The sequence below is a fragment of the Haematobia irritans genome, chromosome 4 (assembly GCF_050003625.1).
Source record: "Haematobia irritans isolate KBUSLIRL chromosome 4, ASM5000362v1, whole genome shotgun sequence".
In the NCBI taxonomy this organism is placed as follows: Eukaryota; Metazoa; Arthropoda; class Insecta; order Diptera; family Muscidae; genus Haematobia; species Haematobia irritans.
The window spans coordinates 63,758,505-63,770,539 of NC_134400.1; the positions used below are offsets into that span (position 1 = coordinate 63,758,505).

Below are 12,035 nucleotides of genomic sequence, written 5' to 3' on the forward strand. Positions count from 1 at the left end.
GTGCCTGTTCGGGACGAACAGGCTTAAGCGGGAGGCAGTGTTACGAATTTGATAATTATAGATATAAGTTTATTTAAATTAGTTTCCGTTAATTTAAAATTTCAAATTGTAACGATAAAATTTCGCTATCACTTGTTGGAATCATCTATTAATTTTCTAGTATTTTCCTGAATTTCTTTTAAGTTCTTTTGTTTGCTTATCGAAATTTTAGTTTAGTTAGTTCTTACTCTCTCATAGAATAGCAACCCCTTTGCTTGTTATTTTGCATTCTCATTTCATCTGATTGTCTATTGTCATTATTGTTGTTGTTGTAGTAATGCGAGCATATATCTATGTGAGTGTGTATGTGTTTGGCAGCCACCAGGTAAACAACTTAATGGTCGTAGATCCTTCCAGCATATCTGGCGTTGCCAGAATATTGTAGTGCTACCAGAATGTTCTCGTATTGCCACACCGTCATATATAAAAGCGCTCGCATGCTGCTAACGAGTCAGTCTTAATTAAAGCGTCAAACGAATGACTTCAGTGTGAACGAATTGTAAAGTGTGAAGTCATAGTAAATAAATTGTAGATTGTCGTTATTTAAAAGAACTGTGTTTTAATTGTCGGGTAATTAAAAACGCGTAAATATAAAAACGTAACATTATTATTAATTAGTTTAGTTAACATTTAGCATTTTATAAATACATACAATATAATAAACTTCTTAATTTTAAACTAAATACAATCTACCAGGCGAACATAACATTAGCAAGCAACAACTATCTTTAACTTACATATGAGACAATGATCACAAAACAATTATTATTATAATGGAGCATCACTGCTCTCGTCTACTTTATCTATTGCACTGGTTGTCTAATGTTGTTGTTCGGATTATTCCTCGTCAGTTGGTCATCGTTTTTGCATATCATGTGCCTGTATATGTGTGCTATGCTGTCAGTGTCCGTTTTGTAATTTATTTGTCGATTTGTTGGTACATTATTGATGTGCAGCATTTCTAATGTGTACCTTTTGTTGTTATTGCTTTCTTGTTGCAATATGCGTACATTATTGAAGTTTGGTTGATGACTTGTTTTTGCACAGTGGGTTGCTAATGCTGTTTTTTGTAATTTTTGATTATTACGATTTTTTATATCTGATTTGTGGCCTGATATTCTCGTTTTTAATTTATTTTTTGTGGTTCCGATGTAGACCATTTCACATTTTTCCGAAGAATTTCCTTCACATGGAATTTCATAAATAACGTTCGGTGTTTCTTCCTTTTGGATTTTGTCTTTGGTGTTGGTAAACTGTTTTTTCAAGGTGTTATTTGACTTAAGGCCGGTACTATGTTCATTCTTGCGAAAAATTTTTATGGAAACCATTATTTCGCACATAGAAAGCGGCGTTTTTTTAGGTAGCTTGGAGCGCTATTTTACAGGGAGCGATATTGGATTAAGTTGGTGGTTGTTGCTTGTTTTTACAAAATAACATTTTATTTTTCCTTGGGCAATTGATCTGCTATTCCTTTGATCCTTTGTATAGTTTCGGAACAAAAATATGGTCCGTGTTTGATTTATAAACCCGCACAAATAGTTTTTAATAAATAAATTATTTCTTAATTCACATTGCAAATGGCGCCGTGCTATAAACGTCAGTTTTTCAACACGAAAAAATAAAGTATCACAAATGGAAAAAATTTCGCAAATTTTTTGCATTTTTTGGTTTTGTATGGAGTTTCAACGCGAAAACCGAACAGAGTACCGGCCTTTATGCGCTAAGTTGTATTTGTTCCTGTCAAAAATGTTGGATTTTGATATCCTTTCCGATATTCCCGGTATAAGGTAAGTACTATGTTCGCTTTTCGCGTTGAAATTTTCGTGGTTACTTTATTAAAACAGTTCAATATAAAGCAGACAAATTAACTCAATTGATGCGTAGTTTCTTGTTCCTCTAGATTTCGGCAACACTTTACAGGAATAAGTTTGTTTTCATTTATAATTTTGGTTATTTAAGGAAAAGTAATCGCGAAAATAAAGTGGTTTTCAACTCGAAAACCGAACATAGTACCTACCCATATACAGTAATGATCTGTAAGATTTTTGCTGCTTGTCATTGTACAGTTTCTCTGCACGTGGCTTAAAGTCAGCTATTAAATCCCTACTAAGTTTCTTCGGGAAATTGTTCTCTTCCAGTATACTTTGTAGTTTCTTCTTGTTCTTCTGATGGAATCTTTGGTCACTTATGGAAAGTACTCTATGAATCAGATTTTGGGCAGTATTCAAGATTATTCTTTTTGGATGCTTGGAAAAGAAATTCATAATTCTTCCCGACGCCGTGTTTTTTTTGATACCAATCCATAAATAGATTTTCTCCATTTTTTATTATCAATATATCCAGATACGGTAATTTTTGGGTTTCTTCTAGTTCCATGGTGAATTTGATATTGTCATGGAAATTGTTGAGTTCTGCCAACGTTCGTTCGATTTCTGTTTCCTTAATGATTGCAAATAAGTCGTCGACGTATTTTGTTATTACCTTAGGTTTATGTACAAGTTTTTTCAAGCTATCGTCCAGTAGTTTTTCCATCAGAATGTCTGCTACAATGGGGGAGGCTGGTGATCCTATCGGCAATCCTTTTTTCTGTTTATATATTTTGTTGTCATATTGGAAATATCTGTTATCTATTATACAAAATTTTAATACTTTAATAAATAAATTCTTTGTCATGTCTGTGTGCATCTTAATTTCGTCCCATCTTTCTTCTATTATTTTGATAGCGAGGTCTACTGGTACGCTGAGTAAGAGAGATACCACGTCGAAGGAGATTAGTTTTTCGTCATTTTTGATTGTCAAGTTTTTTATCTTATCTCTAAATTGTCTCGAGTCTCTCACGTTATATAATCCGAACAACAACATTAGACAACCAGTGCAATAGATAAAGTAGACGAGAGCAGTGATGCTCCATTATAATAAGAATTGTTTTGTGATCATTGTCTCATATGTAAGTTAAAGATAGTTGTTGCTTGCTAATGTTATGTTCGCCTGGTAGATTGTAGTTTAAAATTAAGAAGTTTATTATATTGTATGTATTTATAAAATGCTAAATGTTAACTAAACTAATTAATAATAATAATATTATAGATCAAATAACCCTCTGAAGAAGCAATTCAGTGAAAATTGCGAAATATCAGGAATAATGGATTAAAAATAAAAAAATAAAGAAAACGAAGATCTTAAGCTTGAAAAACTATTGACTTTAATTAACATTAGGGCTGTTTTCTTTTTGCACTGGATAGAACTTTTGTATGGCAATCGTTGCACTGGTGTTCTATCCAGTGCAACTATCAGTGCAAGTCGCACCAGAGTCACCATTATATGCGAATTTTGTAGTTGTCAAAATATGAATTGGCAACTAACTAAAATACTGGGGAGGAACACATCTCAAGTGAATTTCACATACTGAAAAGAAGAAGAAACAAAAGCATGTAAATAAACAAAACAGAAGTATTTGTTTAAATTTTGTTTCACTGCAACAAAAACAGGAATATGTATCGAATTATGTAGAAATATCTAGTGGCCCAACTTTAAATGTAGCGTCTCTAACAACTTCCAATAAAGGAACTCTCACGGAAGTGACGATTTCATTTGGACATTTCGTCAAAGGCCTTCTCTGTATTTCGTGAGACTCACAATAATTATGGAGTTCGAAAAAATTTAACCGCGCCTTAAATTTTTACAAAAAAACCTTAAATGGCATGAGAATCAGTGAAATGTGTTTTATTTTCCTACAAATCAAAGTTTAAATTGCATGGCTCGGGTGGTGGAAGTTTAGTACGAAGGTCCAAAGAAAAGTCTTAATCCAAGAAATAAAAACAGTTCCTTCAATAATGGTGGGGGTAATATTATGGTCTGGGGGTCGTTTTTTGGACATGTTATGGCTCCGATTTATAGAGTATAGAGGGCACTATGCTTTTGGAAATCTTCAAAAACAATTGAGTAGTTTGCATAGTCAGTCGCAGATCCAGATTTTTTATACTTTTTATAAAGTTTATTCTTTCTATTCTTCAAGTTACGTAATTTACTGTCATTGCAAGGTGGACCAGTGTGAGAAGTTATTCGAATTAATGGAACAGATTGGGCAGTGAATGAATTCAAAGTTTCATAAAATGTATTTATTGATTCATCAAGATTTCTCGCTGGTAAGATTTTATTCCAATCCACATTTAATAGTAATGAGTTCAGTTTTTCGTAATCAGTTCTATTAAAAGAGAATATTTTATCAGTTTTCAATACGAGTTTTTTTCGCATAGATCTCGAAAAAGACATATTTATATTCATACAGACAGTGGGATGATGAACATCTTCAGGATTTACAACGGCATTGACGCGTGATAAAAACACATCTTTTTGTTCATTTGTAAAAAATAAATCAAGTAATTTATTTTTCGAATTTTGTATGTTGCTAATTTTGAAAAAGACCATCTTTTAACAAGTTTTCAACAAATTCAGATTGATATCCATTTCTTAGCATTGGTACGGAGTAATTCATTTCCTCACAGTATTTCCATGTAAAGGCCGGTACTCTGTTCGGTTTTCGCGTTGAAACTCCATACAAAACCAAAAAATGCGAAAAATTTGCGAAATTTTTTCCATTTGTGATACTTTGTTTTTTCGTGTTGAAAAACTGACGTTTATAGCACGGCGCCATTTGCAATGTGAATTAAGAAATAATTTATTTATTAAAAACTATTTGTGCGGGTTTATAAATCAAACACGGACCATATTTTTGTTCCGAAACTATACAAAGGATCAAAGGAATAGCAGATCAATTGCCCAAGGAAAAATAAAATGTTATTTTGTAAAAACAAGCAACAACCACCAACTTAATCCAATATCGGTCCCTGTAAAATAGCGCTCCAAGCTACCTAAAAAAAAACGCCGCTTTCTATGTGCGAAATAATGGTTTCCATAAAAAATTTTCGCAAGAATGAACATAGTACCGGCCTTAATAGATGTAATGTTAAAATCACCAGACAAAACAATCAAATCAGAGGATCTCGCAGTAGATAGGACCGATTGGATAGCAGTCAAATGAGCATTATAAACATCGTTACAAGAACCAGGAGGAATATAGGAGCAAGTCACAAACAATGAATTATGGCCGCACCTTATTTTCACTCCTAAATATTCAATTTGAAGTTCGTTTGGAATATCAATTTTTGATGAAGCAAATTTCGAAGAAACAGCAATTAGGACGCCGCCACCAGATTTCTTCAAACCATTTGTGCGTTCACATCTATAAATTTGGTACTTGTCGCATAAGATTTCAGTATTTGAGATATTACTTTGAAGCCAGGTTTCAGTAAATATAATCAAATCATAATCAAAGCCAAAGCTATCCGTATATAGGTTGCATAATTTTGTGTTAAGTCCCCTAACATTCTGATAAACTATAGTAAAATTCGTATCAGACAGGGTTTTATTCAGTTTTTGATTGCTCAACGGGACTTGCAGGGAAACGGGCAACTCTATATCTAAAAACAAATTCATGCACCACAGCTCTGTAAGGCCAAAATTCCGGATTGACCACTGTGTCAAAAATGTCCTCAGGTACGAAAATTTTGAATGACGACTTGTTCCTCCTCTCTACAAATTGCAGTTTAGATACCTTAATGTCTACATTTGCATTCAGTTTTGATTTTATGTAGAAATGAATATCATCCTCAGTTGTTTCTGGAGCAAAACGGGCAGCAAAAATGGTTTTCATTGGGGGTAAGACCCTTAAAGGTTTTGGAGCTGAACCAGCAGGCGATTGATTTGTAGGTGTATTAAAAGGAGAAAAGAATGCATTAGTATCAGTTAACACAGTAGCTGGTGCCACTACTGTTCCAGTGTTCAGTGAATTCGAATGCGACGGGGTAATAATAATAGGTGGAATAGGTAAAGGTGCAGTTTCAGCGTTGTTACTAGGAATGACAACAGTCTCTGAATCCTGAATATTATTATTGGCGTTAACTAGTGTCGGAGAAATTGTTTCAATCTCATTGTTAGATGAATTCTTGTTAGATTTAGATTTCTTCCTTTTTCTGGAATTTTCAGTTGGTGATTGTAACACTATGTCCAAGTTTGAAGAATTATCAAGAAGATTCTTATATTTTTTAAAGCGATCTGACATCAAATCAAAATCCCTCGAAATATCATCGAGTCTGGCTCTACAGTTTTTAAAAAAGGTAAAAAACTCGCCATCAATATGTTTGCACTTTTCACAGCACCACCGCAGACCCTTATCTTCACGTAAGTTGTCAATTGTGCGTGCTGCTAATTGCGCACATTTTGAATGGTAACTTGTTGAACAAATCCAGCATGAAATCATTTGTTCATCCAATTTAGTGATACGACACGACGGTATAGGGCAAGTCATTTTTCAATTTTTCTTAATATGTCAAAGACAAGAATGTGGTTGCAAATATATTTCCAACAATTTCGCAATGAATAAATATATGATTCAGACTTGAAATCAAATGTGAAATTTATTACGTAAAGTCCAAAGTATACTTCTAGATATATACAAAATCAGAGTTGAGTTTAGGTTAGCAAATTCAGTACTTAGCTATTTCAACAACCAGTGATTAGTACTTAGCCTGATCAACAACCACAGAAAAACTTTTGAAGTGAGCTTTTATCAATCAAAACAGAAGGAGAACAGTGGAATGACGTTTCACTGGCCAACACTATTGAGTGAGGAGTAAGCTGACGTTTCTAATTTGTGTACTCACAGGTCAAGGCGCCTTTTCTCTTTGTTTACAGAAACCACGAAACAACAACAAAAACTGAAATATTTGAATTGCTTTCGATGGTTTGCAGTTTTATAAAACTTTATAAAAAATACAGCTTTCAACACAAAACAGCTCAAACGAAATATGTCGAATATTGAGGCGTATTTAATTACCCGATAATTAAAACAGTTCTTTTCAAATAACGACAATCTACAATTTATTTGTTTAACTGATTGGTTTCACATATTTGCTCTACGATGTGTACTGTATAAACTTTAGCTTACGACTGACTTGACTGCTCTCTCCGCTAGGGGTTTATATACCGAGATATGACGATTTCGAATGTTCTCGCTAATTGGCCTACAACTTTCGAGATTAGGCTACTACCTGGTAGATGTCGCACGGGCGACATCGCACATATTTATCGACTTATGTTCATTGTCTCAGCGATCTAGAACTTTCTATGGGGCGTTATTGTACAGGCGATAGGGCACACATACTTTTAGGCTTATTCTCATCTTGGCTAGTGCATTCCACCATCTAGTAGATGTCGTGCAGGCATAAGGGATTATGGTCATATTACCGATAATTATAACAGTAAAACAAAAGGTGTTACTTTTACAATGAACGATTGGAAAAGATGTCTAGGAAAGTACTAGAAAATAAAGAAATGACTCTAACAAGCTATGACGTAATTTTATCGTTACAACGTTAACGGAAACTAATTTAAATAAACTTAAATCTAAAAATATCAAATTCGAAACACTGCCTCCCGCTTAAGCCTGTTCGTCCCGAATATGCACAGAACCCGTTCCGTAAGGAGCCAAACGTTCCAGGTGAACAACTTTCATCTTTGACCTTGGGCTGTCGTCCTTTTGAATGCGGTATACAACATCATTGATCTTCTTGATAACTTTATATGGACCTTCCCACTGTGTTTGTAGTTTAGGGCATAGTCCTTTCTTTCGTTACGGGTTGAATAGCAGAACCAGTTGTCCTTCTTTAAAGCTCTCAATGTTCGCTGCACGATCATATCTTGCCTTCATCCTGTTGCTGACCATTTTTATTTTGTTTTGCACTAATTCGTGAACTTTACCAAATGTGTTTGGTATGTCGTTACTGGTTTCTCATGGCAAGCTCATTGGGTGTAGCGCCGAATATCAAATCTCCGGGCAACTTCAATTCCGTTCCGAATAGGACCTTGGCCGGTGTTCGTGACGTAGAATCATGTATGGCAGATCTATACGACAGCAAAAACTTTGGTATATGATCGTCCCAGTCTCGTTGGCCGTTATCCGCCACCTTTCGAAGATGTTCTTCCGGAGTGCGATTGAACCTTTCTACCATGCCATCAGACTGCGCATGCAATGGCGTAGTCCTTGTTTTCTTGATACCAAGTGAGTCACACATCTCTTGGAATATGGCCGATTCAAAATGGTCTGAGTGTATCTCGGACGGCACACCGTAGCGACATATCCAGTTCTTGTCGACTACGTCTACAATCGTCTTCGCCTCTTGGTTTGGAATGGCATAAACTTCTGGCCACTTGCTGAAGTAATCCATGACCACGAGGACATATCGGTTTCCAGAATCACTTACTGGGAAAGGCCCTGCAACGTCCATTGCTATTCTTTCAAATGGCGCCCCTGGCCTATACTCTTGCATAAGACCACTACTTTTTCGTCTTGGCCCTTTCACCTTTATGCACTTCTCGCAATTTTCCACCCATTCAGCAATTGATTTCTGACATCCAACCCAGTAGAAACGTTGCTTCACTTTCTCGGCTGTTTTGTTTATTCCCAAGTGACCTCCACTAGGTCCATTGTGGAATTCCGTCAAAACATCTCTTATTTTAGAATCCGGTACGATTATTAAATTTCGGCTGCTCTCCATCTTCGCTTTCCCATTTACGTTGAAGGGTTCCATTGACCAGACATAGACTGTCCCATTGAGCCCAGTATGATTTCATAAGTGGGCTTTCGGCTGCGAAGTCTTTCTTACTGGGTTTCTTATCTTCTTCCTTCGCCGAAATAATTTTGCTCAAAATGAGATCTTTACTCTGTTGGCAGGCCAATCCAGATTCGACGTGCAATAGCCTGATATCCACGATTTCTTCCTTATGTTCAGCTTTCGAGCAGTGTTTGCACTCGACAAAACAAGGTCGACGTGACAAGGCGTCCGCGTTGCCGTGTTTGCCACCTATTCTATGCTCGATACTGTAATCATAGCTTTGGAGTCTTTCTATCCAACGTTCCAGCTGAGCTTCCGGATTCTTGAATTGAAGCAACCATCCAGCTGAATGGTCAGTTCTTAGCAAGAAATTCTGTCCATACAAGTATTTGTTGTAATGCTTTACGCTTTCTATGACAGCAAGCAGCTCTCTTCTTGTTACGCGATAGTTCTTCTCGGGCTTGGATAACGTTCGGCTAAAATATCCGATGACCTTTTCTTTACCGTCAATCTGTTGAGATAGTACACCACCAATTCCGTACGCTCTAGCATCTGTATCCAAAACAAATTTTTCGCCAGGAATAGGATACGCCAGAACAGGAGTTGAACATAAAAGTTCTTTTAGATGATGAAATGACTGTTCCTGTTCTTCACTCCACTGGAACTTCGTACCTTTTGGGTTAATTTATGGAGGCAATGCTGGCGAAGTTTGGTACGCAACGCCTGTAGTATGTGCATAAACCAAGGAAGCTGCGCAACTCGTGGAGATTCCGTGGACGTGGCCAATCTTTTACTGCTTGAATTTTGTCTTCATCGGTGGATATGCCCTCTGCTGTAACATGATGACCCAGGTACTTAACTTCTCGCTGGAAAAGCGAGCACTTTTTAGCGTTAAGTCGTAGACCAGCGGCTGACAGTAGCTGGATAACATCCTTCAAGTTCTTAAGGTGCTTGTCAAATGTCTTGCCCATAACTATGATATCGTCTAGGTATATCAAGCAGGACATCCAATGCAACCCCTATAGCACTCGCTCCATCAATCGCTCGAACGTAGCCGGAGCATTGCAGATCCCGAATGGCACTACATTGAATTGCCAAAGACCGCCATTAACGCCAAAAGCTGTCTTTTCTTTGTCTTTCTCGGCGATCTCTACTTGTCAATATCCACTCTGCAAATCAAGCGTAGAAAACCATGTTGTTCCGGCTAATGTGTCCAACGTGTCATCAATGCGTGGAAGCGGATAACTGTCCTTTTTGGTAACATCATTCAATTTTCTGTGGTCCACGCAAAATCGGGTACTTCCATCTTTCTTTTTGACCAGCACAACTGGTGAGCACCAAGGACTTGATGATGGTTCGATCACACCACTTTCCGCCATTTCGTTAACGAGCTTTTGAACCTCATCTCGTTTTGCTAGAGGGACATTTCGTGGTGCCTGTTTTATGGATCTTTCTTCTGTGGTATTTATTTCATGCTTCACCACAGATTTTCTCCTTTGATTTTTCTTCTCAATGGCAAAGGCGGAGGCATTTTTCCATAATAATTTCTTGGCTTTATTTTTCTCGGACGGTGATAGATGACGTGTCCAAGTTTCGACATAGCCTTCCAGATGTTTATTCACTTCATTATGCTTCTTTGGCGATTTGCTTTCCAAGTTGACTATTGCTTCGGCAGGAGTACATTTGCCAATGTCCGAAAATTTTCCAATTTGCTCTTGATGGTCATATAAATTCAAAACTCGAACTGGTATAAGTCCCTCTTCATTTGTTGCTACCAGGGGGGTTACTCTGTATTGCGATGCGTAAGAAAAATTGTCGCGAATCGAGTAATTGGTACTCAGTAATTCGTTTTCGTATCTACCTTGCGCATCTAGTTTTCGCAAATCTGGCATCACCGCACTCTATAATGCGAAAGCGTATGTCAAACTCGTTCGTTGATCGCAAAAATCGTGCGCAAACAAAATAGCAATCGCAAAGTAACAAATATGTAAGTAAGCACAATTAAATTTTTATATTTGTATCTAAATTGTTTATTGTTTTAGGGAAAAACCAAAAAAGTTACAGACACAGCAACGTCAGTTCCAAACTTTGGTAGACTTTATGGTCTCTTCCGCAGTTACCTCAAATTGTATGTGCTTGGGACAAAGTATTCGTTCAATCACCTCGCAAACTTCTTTTAAGCAGCGCGACATAGATTGCTCTGATAGTCCTAAAAGATGGTCTTGGCCGATTTGTAGATAACCACCTTGTCCAAGCAATTTCAAAGCAGCGGCCACTTTTATTGGAGTTGGAATGGCTGTGGATTTATTTGGAACGACGAGGTCGTCTTTAATAGCGTTTAATACATACATAAACGCATCTTTATTAAGACGAAATCTATAAAAATGAAATATTCGAAAACGTTTGTCACATAATTTGAGTTTCCATTTTCTTACCCGTGGTCACTTAGGGAGAGTATATTTGACCGATCTCGCAAAATTCTTCTTGTAATTCGTTCATGTTAATTTTCTTCAAACCATAACGCTATCGAATCCATAATTATTACTTTTTTGTTATAAACGATTAGCAAGTTTTAAAAGAACACGCACCGAACGGAAGATTGTTTAAAATGTTTTTATTTACAATTTTTTGACATTTCTTTTTATCATTTTCGTTATTGTTTACATTGTGCAGCCAGCGTTGTCATATTTTCGCTTTATTTTGCTAAAGCGTTACCATATTTTCAGTTTACTTTGCGAAAGCGTTTGCGCAAGTGATACAGAGTACCGAATTGTACTCTTAACGCATTTAACTATCGCATCGCATTTGCTTTCGTATCGCAATACAGAGTAACCCCCCAGGGCATTTGCTATCAAGATGTTGTTGTTTTTATTTTCTGCTGGTTCAACAACCCACAATTTGCCGACTTCACAATCTCCATTCATAAACCCATATAATTGTTTCGGCATTGACTCTGGCTGGCTCATTGTCAAACATCTGACAGGTGTATTCTCACTGTAGCCCACGTTTACCGGTATTTCGATATGGCACCAGGTCATTACACGGCGCTTCATATCCAAGTTGAGACCAAAAGCAATCATAAAATCCGCTCCAACGTCATAGTTCGCTTGTATCCATTAATACCACCCGCAATAGTCAAATTGTTATTTTTCTGTTGAACTATTGCTATAGAGATTGTGGGGCCATCACATGTGGGAGCCAGCTCTTGCCCCCGCTGAACTAGCTCGATTTAGTTTAAATGTGAATCACTGGACTGTGGGTTCACCCACATATGGCTATTGTTTGGTGGTGAAGGCGATTGCGATCTTGATCGCTTACGACGTG

General features: G+C 36.8%; 2 long non-coding RNA genes across 2 annotated transcripts; one reads left to right on the forward strand and one right to left on the reverse strand.

The window, feature by feature from the left end:
• The first annotated feature begins 10,484 nt into the window (after positions 1-10,484).
• LOC142236346 (uncharacterized) lies at positions 10,485-11,125 on the forward strand. Its single transcript, XR_012721995.1, has 2 exons — positions 10,485-10,698; positions 10,754-11,125. It is a non-coding gene; the product is annotated as an uncharacterized LOC142236346 (long non-coding RNA).
• Positions 10,718-11,546, reverse strand: LOC142236347 (uncharacterized). Its single transcript, XR_012721996.1, has 2 exons — positions 11,147-11,546; positions 10,718-11,087 (listed from the first exon to the last, which is right to left on the reverse strand). It is a non-coding gene; the product is annotated as an uncharacterized LOC142236347 (long non-coding RNA).
• Positions 11,547-12,035: the final 489 nt, after the last annotated feature.